This window comes from Miscanthus floridulus, chromosome 19 (genome assembly GCF_019320115.1).
Source record: "Miscanthus floridulus cultivar M001 chromosome 19, ASM1932011v1, whole genome shotgun sequence".
NCBI lineage: Eukaryota > Viridiplantae > Streptophyta > Magnoliopsida > Poales > Poaceae > Miscanthus > Miscanthus floridulus.
Window position 1 is genome coordinate 55,863,333 of NC_089598.1, and position 17,398 is coordinate 55,880,730.

Sequence of the window (17,398 nt, forward strand, 5' to 3'; positions counted from 1 at the left end):
CTTAATTAGGATCTTTGCAAGGTGCTAGAGAACATAGATAGAAGGGTGTAGTCTTGGCTATACCGATAGTTTTAATTTCGCACTTGTTTTGGTTAGCCGACGCGACTAAGTTTTAGAAAATAACTATTCACCCCCCTCTAGTCGCCATCTCGACCCTGCAAGTGGTATCAGAGCTAGGTCTCTCATTTGTGGTCTTTACCGACCCGAGAGGATGGTGAACTTTGGGCTAGAAGTTGTTTGTGACACACACATTTTTTATGGCACACACTATGCACAGTGAAAACGTTATATGCTTGATCATTTTCGTGATTTGGGTTCTAAGGCATGGTGGATCATTGTTGTTGGTTTTTCTCGTGATGCTTTGGATAAGGACAACCTAACCCAAGCACAAGAGGATTGCTTACAACTTGATCATCGTGCTCTTTATTATCTAACATGTGCTTTACATGATGATGTTTTTAGACATGTGTGGGACTTGGAGAGTGCTCATGATATGTGGATGGCACTTCAAGCCTTCTATGGTGACTCCTCCGCAAGTGATGATGGCAAATTCAAGAAGGAGGATGATCACAAGATGGAGGCACATGAGTGTGTTGAGCATAACCACAATTTGGTGATTGTGGAAGATTGCTCCACCTTATGGTCAAGTGATGTTGATGATGATAGATCCACTACAAGTTCACTTGACAAGGTTGATGCTGACGCCACAAGTGTTGCACAAGAAGATTCTACCTCAAGCACACTTGGTGGTGATCTTGATGATGATGGTTCATGCACAGGCCATGATTGTGATGCTACTACAAGCTCTTCTACATCACCACATTGCTTCATATCACAAGGTGACACCAAGGTATCAAATGATAATGTGGTTGATCATGTTGATTCATATGATGAGCTTGTGAGTAGACTTGCTAGTATGACCATATCTTTAGAAAATGAGAAAGCTAAAACAATCAAATTGGAAAATGAAAACTTATTTCTAAAGAACTCTTGTGAAGAATATAAGAAATTACTTGATGCTTTTAAATCTTCACATGTTGAGCTAAAATTGAATCATGAGACACTACTTGCATCTCATGATGAATTATTAGAACAACATGCTTCTCTCATTAAAGTGTTTACAAAGAAACTTCAAAATAATAAGAGCTCATCACATGGATCAAATGATAAATTGGAAAATGTTGCTAACCCTTGTGATGTAGGCAAGAAGCATGTATCCACCTCTTGTGATGATTTATTAGATATGTCATGCTCTTCACATATAGATGCTTGCTCTACTTCTATATCTTGTGAGACTAACATTTTGAAGGAGAACATTGAGCTCAAAAGTGAAGTGAAGAAATTGAGCAACAAATTAGAGAGGTGCTACAACTCTCAAGTCACCTTTGAGCACATTGAAAAGATCAAGATGCCCAAGAGGGGGTGAATTGGGCTAATTCTAAATTTTCTTGCAATAATCAAATCCTATGGTTAGCCCAATTAACCCCTTGTGCCTAGAAAAGTGTTTCTCTTAAACTAACGCACAACGGACTTGCAACCTATGTTCCAAACTTACTCTAGCATGGCAATTCTATAAATGTAAAGACAAGTATTGAATTGCTCAAAGTAAATGCTCAAAGTAAATAGTGAGAGAGGAATGCGGCAATGTTTTGCCGAGGTATCAGAGAGTCGCCACTCCCCACTAGTCCTCATTGGAGCACCCACGCAAGGGTGTAGCACCCCCTTGATCCACACAAGGATCAAGTGCTCTCTACGGGTTGATTCTTCGACACTCCATCGCGGCGAATCACCCAAAGCCGCTCACAACTTGAGTTGGGTCACCCATAAGCTCTGCCGGGTGATCACCAAGCTCCCAATCACCACCAAGCCGTCTAGGTGATGGCGATCACTAAGAGTAACAAGCACGAACTCTCACTTGACCACGCGAAGCCTAATGAGAAGATGGATGCACACTTTGCTACTCTTGATTCACTAATGAGGCTACTCTTTTGGATTCTTAAATCTCAATCACCTCACTAGGACCTTGCTCTTCTTGGCACTCACAAACGTGTTTCTCAGCTGTTGGAATGAGCAAAAGTAACTCCACACACGAGTGGAGCTTCTATTTATAAGGCAGCCTGAAAAACAAACCGTTATGAGCTTCTACGGGGTGATCGGACGCTCCGGTCATGTTGACCGGACGCTAGCAGCGTCCGATCACCACTGACCTGACGCGTCTAGTCGCATTAAACCCTCATTAGATACTTACTGTACTCAACCGGACGCTGAACCCCCAGGGTCCGGTCAGCACTGACCGAACGCGTTCGGTCGCAGATTCCCTTCTCTGGAACCTTACTAGAGTCGACCGGACGCTGCCTCTCAGCGTCTGGTCACTTGACCACTCTAGCGTCCGATCGCACCGAATGCAATCTGCTTGATCAAATGAACTGACCGGACCCTGTGGCCAGCGTCCGGTCAGCATTTGACCCTCCATTCACTTCCAACTCTCGATCATATGTGAATGAAGTTTGCTCCAAAGGATCTTAGGCATATTGAGGAGCTACCTAGTGCTAGTTTTAACAAGTGTGAACCACACCTAACTCACTAGACTCACTAGGTCAAGCTACCCGTCCATACCCCCCCCCCCTTAATAGTATGGCCAAAGGAAAAACAAAGTCCTAAACTACTCTAAGTGTCTCTCTAACTCCAATCGACACTTAGAACTAGTCATCCTTAACCTTGTCGTCCATCCTTTGAAAACCAAAATGATTTCCATCGTAGGGGCATGACCACCTCGATTGCCCAATCGATCTCCATTACCATGACCTAACATAATTGCCTCTGCAAAACACACGTTAGTCATAGTAATCTTGTATTGTCATTAATCACCGAAATCCAACTAGGGGCCTAGATGCTTTCAATCTCCCCCTTTTTGGTGATTGATGACAATACCACCTTGAGTGTGTGAAAGAGTGAGGTTTTTGATGGGCTTGGCTCATATAAGCTTTTGTCGATAAGAACAAAGTAGATAGGCAAGCTTATATGACCCAAGCCAACACAATGTACTCAAAGGATATGAAATAAGCATGAGTACAAGTAATAAAGCTCATTTGCATCGGAGTATAAACGCGGAAGCAAAGGTAAATGAGCATAACACAAATGATATGACATATAAATAATTCAAAGTAGAGAGCACACATGTCATATATCACAATCACGTAGATATCACTGTCACATAGATATAATAGTAAACATGGATGCATAATGTATCACACACATAGAAACTCCAAATGTAATAGATAATAAGCTAATAATAGATAACTAGCTCCCCGTAAAAGTCGCTCCCCCTAAGTCTACATACTCGAACCCTCTCCCCCTTTGGCATCAAACACCAAAAACTAAGAGTCGGTCGGTGGGGCTACAGCGGACGAGCCAGGCGCTGAAGTACATGGAGCCCGGCTATGTACTGACCCTCTATGGTAGGAAGCGTCGCTAAAGCGGTCTAGGTCTGAGCTAGGGCAGGTGTTGCCTGTGAAGCTGCTAGTATATCTGTCGTAGAATCTAAAGATGCGACAGAAGAAGGGAGCCTTTGAGTAGTCATGATAACTGGAGCTACTATAGAAGGACCAGCGGTATGCATATGAGGCGATGTAGGCATGCCTGTCAACTCGCTGAAGGATGCTCCAAGACTCCTGGAGACTGACGTGTCAGGCACAAATAGCGAGGGAGACTGATCCGGTGAGAAGCCCGTATGATATGGTGTGAACTGTGGGGCTACCACTGGTGAGGACAACCACTGGGACACCTGAACTATGGGTGAAGCAAACAGAGCTGGAGGCTGTCCCTGACTCTGAAGCCCACTAGGCTATACTGCTGGAGTTGTCGTAGTGGTGGTAGGCTGAGCAAGCTGGGGCAAAAGCTATGGCTATGGGGCCCCAAGTGCTATGACTACATGCTGCATAAATCCCATAAGCTGCTGCTGCTGCTATCGCTGGAACTCATCCTGGCGAGCCTAAAACTATGCAAAGTTGGCAGCAGTCTCCTGAGCCCGTCGTGCCTAATCCTGCTGCATTCGCTCAAGAATAGCAATCAAGGCGGGGTCCGTCTATGGTGTAGGTGGAGCTGAGCTAGAACTGTTGGCCTCTGCATCATGTTTGCATGGAGGCATATGAGGAATTGGCAGATAGTCGTCATCCGAGCTGTCACTAGACTCTGTCACCTCCTGCTGTGCCTCAAGCTACTCCTCCTCAGTAGCGGCTATGCCTCTGATAATCTCATCCTACTGAGCTGCTGACTCTGGAACATCTGGACGATGACTAGGCTGAGTAGGTACCTGTGGTGTGGTGTGCTGTGCCTAATCCTCTGTGCCATGTTATAAGCCAAAAACTCTATGGTGGCACCTTTGTACTCGGCAACCATCTCTAGGGTCCTAACCTACACAGACTTGAGCATCAGGAATGTGATCCAATGTGCATATGGAAGTTGTCTATGACCCTTAAAGCCCTCAGCTATAGTATCCTCCATCTCTGATAAAAGGAGGTCCCAAATGTCAAACACGGTCTGCTGCATTAGGGCATTAAGGAGCCAGAGCTGTAGGTGAGTCAGACCCTCCTTGTATCCCAACCTGGGAAGAAGTGTCCTCCTGATGATAGCCTCTAGCACTCAAGCTATAGGAGTAAGGTCACTGGGGTTCCTCCTCGACCCCTCACCAAAGGGCTCCTTGAAACAATGGCGCACAAGATCTATAGGGGGCACCAAACCACCGTGTGGGCGCCTAGGAGGCTCTTGCTGTCCATAACATACCTCACGCAATCTGACAGGCTGCTCCTATAGCCTCAGTATCTCCTTGGCCCTAAAACTCATCACCCTGTAGTCTCTGTCATTGAATGCAAAGTGTATGAAGTTATGATGTGGGTCAATGTAGAGCGAAGCATAGAACTGCCGAATCCAAGATGGTACATACACTCCTGTTCGGCCAATCAAATCTGTCAGCCCCGGCAAATATGATAAGTAGGGGCGGATATGCTCTCCGGCTACTGCCACAATAGCCTCAATACTGTAGACTCTCTGAGATCGGAAGACTGCCCCACTGTTCAGATATGCGTTGTAGAAGTCTTCCTGGAGCAGTGTATAGAAACCCTCTGCTGCTCTCTTATCCCTCCTCGAAGGAAACCACACCTCAAACTCTATAAATCTCAGCTGCCGAACCTGCCTAGCCGTGGCGGCCCTCAAGTCAAGATGTACCACTAGAGGCAGACCCTGTGGTCTAGGCGGTGGGCGTGAACCCCTGCACTGTGTAGCTGGCCTCGGTGGAACTGTAACACTGGTACGACCAGAGCGGCGTAGCTGGGGTGCCTGCTCAATCTCCTCGGCCTGTTGGCCCTCCTGAGTCTCCTGAGCTGGCTGAGTCTCTGCTGGTGGGGGCTGCTGCTGTGGCTCCTGCTGGGACTCCCCCTGAGGCTGAGGCTCCTCAATAGCTAGACGACGTCCTACCATCATGACAGTCCTAGGTGGACCACCATGACGACGCTTAGCCTCCTCAACTGCTGCCCTCTGTGCTGATGTAAGCTGTTGATCTACAATGACCACACCACTGCTGCTGCTCTCTTAGATGTAACCTGCTTTGTCGCCTTGCCTTTGGTTCCTGCGGGCAAGTGAGGCGGGGGCCTCCGATCGTCATCTCCTGGACCACCCCCAATATTCTTCGTGCGAGCCATCTGATCTAACAAGAAAAACTACCGCTGACAAGATCAACTGTCCACTGACACTCTTGAGGCTTGGCCTCGATCCGTACTCGCGAGCTTGGCTCCGAGTTGACTGTCACCTGTCACAGACACCTCAACGGCACTGACTCGCTGCATGATAGAATAGATGGATATACAGATAAATATGATATATCTAGTAGATGTGAAACCCTTGGAAGCAAGCAATGTAGGTACGAAATTGAAGCGACGAGCATGCTACCTGACGATCGGTGATCTGAGAATAGAAGAGACGTCACGTGGGGAACCTCAGAACCGGCTAGGGTTAGGGTTTTGAGCGGTGAATGAATTGATAGCCCAAAAACACAGTCGACCAAAGGAGAGTAATGGCTCGGGGAGATGCTGATAGCCATCGGAGAGGACGGGAGCATGCACTAGCACTAGAAGAGGCAGTGGCACAGGAGCTCATGGAGGCACGGCGACACGGCAAGGTGGAGCGGATGCGGCTGCAAGGTCGAGCGCTCGACACAACGCGGGAGGAGGCGTGGGACACTGACGGTGGAGATGGCGGCGTGGGCAGAGGCGAGCACGGCAAGCTCTTCGACAATTTGGGACTTGCGGCGGCTAGGGTTAAGGAAGTCGACGGGATGGATCTAGAGCAACACGGTGATTCGGTTAAAAAGGTTCCCCAACGCAACAGATAAGGAAATGTGAGAAGAGATCTGATACCGCATGAGATCCACTGACTGGACGCTCCAGTGGTAGCGACCGGGCACAACCACCCAGCGTCCGGTCGATTCTAGAGAGGTCCAAATCCTCTAGAATCACGACCGGACACATCCGGTGGTCCATGACCAGATGCAGGCAGGGTCCGGTCAGTTGCCTTGAACTCCATGTAGATCGACCGGACGCTAGATCCCTTCCTGACCGGACGCACAAACACAGCGTCCGGTCACTCCTTCAGCTTCTGTTCACCTCCTGTGAACTGACCAGACGCTGACTGCAGTGTCTGGTGCAGCATTTGGTCACTCTTTTCCAGCAAATCTTCAATATTCCTCCGCGCTGCCTGTTCCCAATTAAGTCCCAACATGAATAAGATCCAAATAAACACCAATTGGGACTGATGTGAGTGACCTCTCTCAAATCCTCATATTTTTCAAAATATTTTGCCTTAGGCTATAATTCTTTTTAAGAAAATAGTCAATAAGAGGGCAAATGGAACAAAATGACAAAACAACATCCATGCATATGTAGTACTTTGTAAGTAAATCTAGTTGCTTGTCAAGTTTGATCCAAGGTTAAGCTTCTTCACACGCTTTTCGGCGGTTATCTTAACCATGTTAGACAAGCCCTATATGCATTACCATAAATTAAACATGTTGTATAATACAATGAATGCAATGGACAACACAAGCTTAATTTTTAGTGAAGTTACTAAAATCAAGTACATTGAGCTCATTCTGCAATCTACAAAATGTAGCCTCATCTAGCGGTTTAGTGAAGATATCCGCTAATTGATTTTCGGTTCTTACACCTTCTAGTAATATATCATTTTTAGCAACATGATCTCTTAGAAAGTGATGGCGGATATCTATGTGCTTGGTGCGAGAGTGTTGAACCAGATTATTTGTAAGTTTTACCACACTTTCATTGTCGCACAAAAGAGGTACCTTTTCTAGAACTACACCATAGTCTAGCAAGGTTTGTTTCATATATAATATTTGTGCACAACAAGCACCTGCGGCAATGTATTTCACTTCGGTGGTGGACAAAGCCACACTATTTTGTTTCTTGGAGGACCAAGACACAAGTGATCCACCAAGCAAATGGCACCCTCCGGATGTACTTTTTCTATCAACTTTGCAACCGGCATAATCTGAATCGGAATAGCCAACTAATTCAAATCTAGCTCTTTTGGGATACCAAAGGCCAATGCTTGGTGTGTGCTTAAGGTACCTAAGGATTCTTTTTACGGCAATTAAATGTGTTTCCTTAGGACTAGCTTGAAATCTAGCACACATACACATACTAAACATGATGTTGGGCCTAGATGCAGTCAAATATAACAAGCTACCAATCATGGAATGATAGAGAGTTTGATCAATTAGGTTACCTCCCTCATCTAGGTTGAGATGTCCATTGGTAGGCATTAGTGTCTTGATTGGCTTACATTCATTCATCTTGAATCTCTTGAGAAGATCTTTTGTGTATTTCTCTTGAGAGATGAAGATGCCTTCTTTCATTTGCTTGACTTGAAAACCAAGAAAGAATGTAAGCTCACCAATCATGGACATCTCAAACTCCTTCGACATCAATTCACCAAATTCTTTGCATGAGTCTTCATTTGATGATCCAAAGATGATATCATCAACATATACTTGACAAATGAAGATATGCCCATCAAGCTTCTTGGTGAATAGTGTGGTGTCAACCTTCCCAATGGTGAAACCCTTCTCAATGAGGAAGTCCTGAAGGCGCTCATACTAAGCTCTTAGGGCTTGCTTAAGCCCATATAGTGCCTTGGACAACCTATAGACATGATTAGGATATCTAGGGTCTTCAAACCCGGGAGGTTGATCAACATAGACTAGTTCATTAATAAAGCCATTTAAAAATGCACTTTTCACATCCATTTGATATAGTTTCATTTCATGATGTGATGCATATGCAAGAAGGATACGGATGGCTTCTAATCTTGCAACCGATGCAAAGGTCTCTCCAAAATCCAAACCTTCAACTTGAGAGAATCCCTTTGCAACTAGTATTGCCTTGTTCCTCACAACAACACCTTGATCATCTTGCTTGTTGCGGAACACCCACTTTGTTCCAATGACTCTTGCGCCTTTTGGTCGCTCTTCAAGAGTCCAAACTTCATTGCGAGTGAAGTTGTTCAACTCTTCATGCATGGCATTGATACAATCCGGATCTTTAAGAGCTTCTTCTACCTTGGTAGGCTCATAGCAAGAGACAAAAGAGTGATGAGCAATAAATGAAGTAAGTTTTTTGCGATCGAGTCATTACACCCTTTGATGGACTCCCTATGATGAGATCTTGTGGATGATCTTGTAGGAGAGGTGTATTTCTTCTATTGACCACTTGAGGAGGAGGTTGTGGAGCATCAACATCTTGTGCTTGTACCACCATGTGCTCATGGGAGATATGAGTATCTTCATTTTCTACTCTCCCATCTTTTTCACCATCTTGTGGCACACTTGATGAAGAAGGTTGATCAATGACTTGTACATCATCTTCATCATCTTTTGGCTTGATGTCTCCCACCAGAATATTTTTCATAGCCTCCTTCAATGGTTCATCACCTACATCATCAAGATTCTCATGTGCTCCTTGGGAGCCGTTAGATTCATCAAATTCCACATCATATGTTTCTTCAACTAAGCCAGTGGCATGATTAAATACTCTATATGCTTTGGACTTTGATGAGTAACCAATAAGAAAACCAATATCACAACGTCTTTGGAACTTCCCTAGGTGTTGCCGCTTCTTGTAGATGTAGCATTTGCAACCAAACACCCTAAAGAAGGAGACATCCAGCTTCTTTCCCTTGAGCAACTCATAAGGTGTCTTGCTAAGGAACTTTTGAAGGAATAGGCAGTTTGATGCATAGCATGCGGTGTTGATTGTTTCTGCCCATAGAGCTTCGGAGGTGTTGTACTCATCTAGCATTGTCCTTGCAAGAGTGATCAAAGTCCGGTTCTTCCTCTCAACTACACCATTTTGTTGAGGAGTATAAATTGCGGAGACTTCATGTTTGATTCCAACTTCATCACAATAGGCTTCAATGTTTGTGTTGTCAAATTCTTTCCCATTGTCACTTCTAATCTTTTTTAGCTTCACTTTAAATTCATTTTGAGCTCTCTTGGCAAACTTCTTGAAGCAAGATGCAACTTCGGATTTGTCATGAAGAAAGAATACCCATGTATACCTTGAATAGTCATCAACGATCACAAGACAATAAAGGTTCCTTCCCAAACTCTTGTATGTTGTTGGTCCAAATAAATCCATATGAAGGAGTTCTAGCACTCTTGTGGTTGACATGAAAGCTTTGGTTGGATGAGTATTTGCAACTTGCTTGCTGGCTTGACATGCACTACAAAGCTTGTCCTTTTCAAACTTCACATCCTTCAACCCTCTCACCAAATCATTCTTCATAAGCTTCTTGAGTAAGCTCATCCCAATATGAGCAAGTCTTCTATGCCATAGCCACCCAAGTGTTGTTTTGGTGAATAGGCAAGTCTTTAAATTTGCATCTTCGAAGGTGAAATCCACTAGATATAAGTTGTTGTATCTAAATCCATTGAATATCACTTGATTATCATCTACCTTGGATACAACAACCTCCTTCTCGGTGAACAAGCATTGGAAGCCAAGATCACACAATTGTCCAACGGATAACAAGTTGAAGCTCAATAAAGCAACATATAGCACATTTGAGATGGAATGATCATTTGATATTGCCACTTTGCCCAATCCTTTAACCTTGCCCTTTGAATTATCTCCAAATGTTATTTTCTCTTGTCCATCTACCTCTTCATCTAGTGAGGTGAACATACGAGGATCACCGGTCATATGTTGAGTGCAACCACTATCAATAACCCAATGACTTCCACCGGTCTTGTAGTTCACCTACACACAAGAGATTCAAGCTTTAGGAATCCAAACTTGTTGAGGGCCCTTCACCTTCTCAACAAGTGACTTAGCCACCTAAATCTTCTTAGGCCTATTCTTGTTAGGGGGTCCTAAGAACATGACTTTCATCTTTCCACTAGAATCTTTCCTAAGCATGTAGTGAGCATTGAAAGCAAATGGTCTAGCATGCTTGGGCAAGGGTAGTGGCGGTGGAGTTTGGCACTCATGAGCAAAGTGGCCTTCATGTCCATACTCAAAACATCTCTTTGGCTTTGGCTTTGGCTTTGATTGTTGTTGTTGAACTTGAGCCTTCTTCTTCTCTATACTTGCCACATATCCAATGCCACTTCTATCCATCTTCATAACGGTGTTCATGAGTAGCTCACTTTAAAGGTGCTTGCCTCTAGCAAACTTGCTCAACCCAATCTTGAGATGCTCTTTCTCCAACTTGAGCTTCTTATTTTCTTACTTTAGAGCATCATCTTTCTTCTCTTCCTTGAGCTTCTTGTTTTCTTCTTTGAGCTTCTCATTCTCAAGGATCAACTCTTCATCATGATCAAGAGTTTCTAGCACAATGGCGTTGTGGCTTTTGATCTCTTCAAGATCTTTCTTAAGCTTCTCATTGTCACTCTTGAGCTTGACATACTCATCATAGTCATTGCACTCAACCACTTGCTTGCCTTTGCTACTAGATCCTTGCTCAATGCTCTCATCAATTAAATCATCACATAAAGTAGCTATATCAATATTAACAATATGGTTAGTAGCATCATGTGGCTCATTTGGTAAAAATTCTTGAGCAATAATAAGAGTATCATGATTGATCTTAAGAGTAGTGTATTCATCTTTTAGCTTGTTGTGGCTAGTGATGAGCTCATTGTGCACCTACTCAAGTTTATCATGTTTATCTTTAAGCTCTTTCTTAGAAGATTTGAGCTCCTTGAGTTTGGATGATATAGCATCATTTGTTTCTTTAAGCTCATCATTAGTCTTTTCCAATGTATCACATTTTGCTAAGAGTGAATCATTTTTAGCATCAAGCTTTTCATTTTTAGCTCTACTCTTTCTAATGATCTTAGTGTATTTTCTTAGTATTTTGATAAGATCATCGTATGAAGGTGAATCATCACTATCGCTATCATTCTTGGTGAATAGTGTGGTGTCAACCTTCCCAATGGTGAAACCCTTCTCAATGAGGAAGTCCTGAAGGCGCTCATACTAAGCTCTTAGGGCTTGCTTAAGCCCATATAGTGCCTTGGACAACCTATAGACATGATTAGGATATCTAGGGTCTTCAAACCCGGGAGGTTGATCAACATAGACTAGTTCATTAATAAAGCCATTTAAAAATGCACTTTTCACATCCATTTGATATAGTTTCATTTCATGATGTGATGCATATGCAAGAAGGATACGGATGGCTTCTAATCTTGCAACCGATGCAAAGGTCTCTCCAAAATCCAAACCTTCAACTTGAGAGAATCCCTTTGCAACTAGTATTGCCTTGTTCCTCACAACAACACCTTGATCATCTTGCTTGTTGCGGAACACCCACTTTGTTCCAATGACTCTTGCGCCTTTTGGTCGCTCTTCAAGAGTCCAAACTTCATTGCGAGTGAAGTTGTTCAACTCTTCATGCATGGCATTGATACAATCCGGATCTTTAAGAGCTTCTTCTACCTTGGTAGGCTCATAGCAAGAGACAAAAGAGTGATGAGCAATAAATGAAGTAAGTTTTTTGCGATCGAGTCATTACACCCTTTGATGGACTCCCTATGATGAGATCTTGTGGATGATCTTGTAGGAGAGGTGTATTTCTTCTATTGACCACTTGAGGAGGAGGTTGTGGAGCATCAACATCTTGTGCTTGTACCACCATGTGCTCATGGGAGATATGAGTATCTTCATTTTCTACTCTCCCATCTTTTTCACCATCTTGTGGCACACTTGATGAAGAAGGTTGATCAATGACTTGTACATCATCTTCATCATCTTTTGGCTTGATGTCTCCCACCAGAATATTTTTCATAGCCTCCTTCAATGGTTCATCACCTACATCATCAAGATTCTCATGTGCTCCTTGGGAGCCGTTAGATTCATCAAATTCCACATCATATGTTTCTTCAACTAAGCCAGTGGCATGATTAAATACTCTATATGCTTTGGACTTTGATGAGTAACCAATAAGAAAACCAATATCACAACGTCTTTGGAACTTCCCTAGGTGTTGCCGCTTCTTGTAGATGTAGCATTTGCAACCAAACACCCTAAAGAAGGAGACATCCAGCTTCTTTCCCTTGAGCAACTCATAAGGTGTCTTGCTAAGGAACTTTTGAAGGAATAGGCAGTTTGATGCATAGCATGCGGTGTTGATTGTTTCTGCCCATAGAGCTTCGGAGGTGTTGTACTCATCTAGCATTGTCCTTGCAAGAGTGATCAAAGTCCGGTTCTTCCTCTCAACTACACCATTTTGTTGAGGAGTATAAATTGCGGAGACTTCATGTTTGATTCCAACTTCATCACAATAGGCTTCAATGTTTGTGTTGTCAAATTCTTTCCCATTGTCACTTCTAATCTTTTTTAGCTTCACTTTAAATTCATTTTGAGCTCTCTTGGCAAACTTCTTGAAGCAAGATGCAACTTCGGATTTGTCATGAAGAAAGAATACCCATGTATACCTTGAATAGTCATCAACGATCACAAGACAATAAAGGTTCCTTCCCAAACTCTTGTATGTTGTTGGTCCAAATAAATCCATATGAAGGAGTTCTAGCACTCTTGTGGTTGACATGAAAGCTTTGGTTGGATGAGTATTTGCAACTTGCTTGCTGGCTTGACATGCACTACAAAGCTTGTCCTTTTCAAACTTCACATCCTTCAACCCTCTCACCAAATCATTCTTCATAAGCTTCTTGAGTAAGCTCATCCCAATATGAGCAAGTCTTCTATGCCATAGCCACCCAAGTGTTGTTTTGGTGAATAGGCAAGTCTTTAAATTTGCATCTTCGAAGGTGAAATCCACTAGATATAAGTTGTTGTATCTAAATCCATTGAATATCACTTGATTATCATCTACCTTGGATACAACAACCTCCTTCTCGGTGAACAAGCATTGGAAGCCAAGATCACACAATTGTCCAACGGATAACAAGTTGAAGCTCAATAAAGCAACATATAGCACATTTGAGATGGAATGATCATTTGATATTGCCACTTTGCCCAATCCTTTAACCTTGCCCTTTGAATTATCTCCAAATGTTATTTTCTCTTGTCCATCTACCTCTTCATCTAGTGAGGTGAACATACGAGGATCACCGGTCATATGTTGAGTGCAACCACTATCAATAACCCAATGACTTCCACCGGTCTTGTAGTTCACCTACACACAAGAGATTCAAGCTTTAGGAATCCAAACTTGTTGAGGGCCCTTCACCTTCTCAACAAGTGACTTAGCCACCTAAATCTTCTTAGGCCTATTCTTGTTAGGGGGTCCTAAGAACATGACTTTCATCTTTCCACTAGAATCTTTCCTAAGCATGTAGTGAGCATTGAAAGCAAATGGTCTAGCATGCTTGGGCAAGGGTAGTGGCGGTGGAGTTTGGCACTCATGAGCAAAGTGGCCTTCATGTCCATACTCAAAACATCTCTTTGGCTTTGGCTTTGGCTTTGATTGTTGTTGTTGAACTTGAGCCTTCTTCTTCTCTATACTTGCCACATATCCAATGCCACTTCTATCCATCTTCATAACGGTGTTCATGAGTAGCTCACTTTAAAGGTGCTTGCCTCTAGCAAACTTGCTCAACCCAATCTTGAGATGCTCTTTCTCCAACTTGAGCTTCTTATTTTCTTACTTTAGAGCATCATCTTTCTTCTCTTCCTTGAGCTTCTTGTTTTCTTCTTTGAGCTTCTCATTCTCAAGGATCAACTCTTCATCATGATCAAGAGTTTCTAGCACAATGGCGTTGTGGCTTTTGATCTCTTCAAGATCTTTCTTAAGCTTCTCATTGTCACTCTTGAGCTTGACATACTCATCATAGTCATTGCACTCAACCACTTGCTTGCCTTTGCTACTAGATCCTTGCTCAATGCTCTCATCAATTAAATCATCACATAAAGTAGCTATATCAATATTAACAATATGGTTAGTAGCATCATGTGGCTCATTTGGTAAAAATTCTTGAGCAATAATAAGAGTATCATGATTGATCTTAAGAGTAGTGTATTCATCTTTTAGCTTGTTGTGGCTAGTGATGAGCTCATTGTGCACCTACTCAAGTTTATCATGTTTATCTTTAAGCTCTTTCTTAGAAGATTTGAGCTCCTTGAGTTTGGATGATATAGCATCATTTGTTTCTTTAAGCTCATCATTAGTCTTTTCCAATGTATCACATTTTGCTAAGAGTGAATCATTTTTAGCATCAAGCTTTTCATTTTTAGCTCTACTCTTTCTAATGATCTTAGTGTATTTTCTTAGTATTTTGATAAGATCATCGTATGAAGGTGAATCATCACTATCGCTATCACCATCACTAGCGTGCTCATCATCACTACTATCATCATTATTAGTTACCTTGCATTCACCCTTGGCCATAAGACATAGGTGTGTAGAGGATGATGGCGATGGTGGCGGTGAAGATGGAAGATCAATAGCAAGGGCGGCCACCTTCTCATTATCACTATCATTATCGGATGATCCACTAGATGAATCAATGTCCGTGAGCCAATCATCGACGATGTAGGCCATTCCACTCTTCTTCTTCTTATAGAAGTCCCTCTTTTTGCTATCTCTCTTCTTGTATGGCTTGTTCTTTTTTTTCTCATCTTCATCTTCATTGCTTGAGTCATCTTTCTTGCCCTTGTTCTTGTTCTTGAACTTGTCTTTCTTGGGCTTTGTACATTGATGAGCTAGATGGCCAAGTTCTCCACAATTGTAGCAATCCATCTCGGAGATTGGCTTTCTTCTTGAGCTTATGAAGAACTTCTTCTTCTTGCCATCGAACTTGATGCCACTCTTGTTGAGCTTCTTTAGCATCTTGGTAGTCTTCTTCACCACGAGAGCAAGACTTTTATCATCATCTTCTTCATCACTTGAGCTCTCATACTCAAGTCTTGCTTTGCCCTTATCTTGGCTAGCTTTGAATGCTAAGTCCTTCTCTTTCTTCTTTATAGAGGATGAGCCATCTTGTGGCGTGATGTGCATGTACATCTCATGAGCATTGATCTTTCCCAAGATTTGTGTTGGTGTAGCGGTGGAAAGATCACCTTGATGTAGCACGGTCACAATATGCCCATATTTATCAATGGGGAGGACACTCAAGATCTTTCTCACAACATCGGATGGTGACATTTGAGTAAGTCCAAGCCCATTGACTTTCTCTACAAGAACATTTAAACGTGAATACATCTCATTAGCATTTTCTTTGGGAAGCATCTCAAATGAGTTTAGCTTTTTAATTACAAGATGATAGTGTTCCTCACGCTCACTCTTGGTTCCCTCATGGAGCGCACAAACGTCTGACCATAGTGCATGGGCATCTTTGTGGTTCCTTACGCGGTTGAACACATCTTTGCAAAGGCCTCTAAAGATGGTGTTTCGAGCATTTGTATTCCATTTTTCATAATTAACCTCATCGCCTTGTAGGTTAGTAGCATCCTAAGGTTTTGGGAAGCCTTGTGAGGCGGCTCTAAGAATACCAACATCTAGAGCTTCCAAGTATGCCTCCATGTGGATTTTCCAATATGGAAAGTCATCTCCATCAAAGATAGGAGGAGGTCCATCCTCGTGAGACATCTTGCTCTAAGCGATTAAGCTTAAAACGTGAGCATGAGGCTCCAATACCAATTGAAAGGATCAAGATGCCCAAGAGGGGGGGTGAATTGGGCTAATTCTAAATTTTCTTGCAATAATCAAATCATATAGTTAGCCCAATTAACCCCTTGTGCCTAGAAAAGTGTTTCTCTTAAACTAACGCACAACGGACTTGCAACCTATGTTCCAAACTTACTCTAGCATGGCAATTCTATGAATGTAAAGACAAGTATTGAATTGCTCAAAGTAAATGCTCAAAGTAAATAGAGAGAGAGGAACGCGGCGATGTTTTGTCGAGGTATCGGAGAGTCGCCACTCCCCACTAGTCCTCATTGGAGCACCCATGCAAGGGTGTAGCTCCCCCTTGATCCGCGCAAGGATCAAGTGCTCTCTATGGGTTGATTCTTCGACACTCCATCGCGGCAAATCACCTAAAGCCGCTCACAACTTGAGTTGAGTCACCCACAAGCTCCGCTGAATGATCACCAAGCTCCCAATCACCACCAAGCTGTCTAGGTGATGGCAATCACCAAGAGTAACAAGCATGAACTCTCACTTGACCACGTGAAGCCTAATGAGAAGATGGATGCACACTTTGCTACTCTTGATTCACTAATGAGGCTACTCTCTTGGATTCTTAAATCTCAATCACCTCACTAGGACCTTGCTCTTCTTGGCACTCACAAACATGTTTCTCAGCTGTTGGAATGAGCAAAAGTAACTCCATACATGAGTGGAGCTTCTATTTATAAGGCAGCCTGAAAAACGAACCGTTATGAGCTTCTGCGGGGTGACTGGACGCTCCGGTCATGTTGACCGGACGCTCTAGTCAGTTCAACCCACAAACCAGTGAATACATGTTGACCGAACGCTGGCAGCATCTAATCACCACTGACCGGACATGTCCGGTCGCATTAAACCCTCACTAGATGCTTACTGTACTCGACCAGATGCTGAACCCCCAGGGTCTGGTCAGCACTGACCGGACACGTCCGGTCGCAGATTCCCTTCTTTGGAACCTTACTAGAGTCGACCGGACGCTACCTCTCAGCGTTCGGTCACTTGACCACTCCAGCGTCCGGTCACACCGAACGCAATCTGCTTGATCAAATGAACTGACCGGACCCTGCGGCCAGCGTCTGATCGCACCGGAGCCAACGTCCGGTTAGCATTTGACCCTCCATTCACTTCCAACTCTCGATCATATGTGAATGAAGTTTGCTCCAAAGGATCTTAGGCATATTGAGGAGCTACCTAGTGC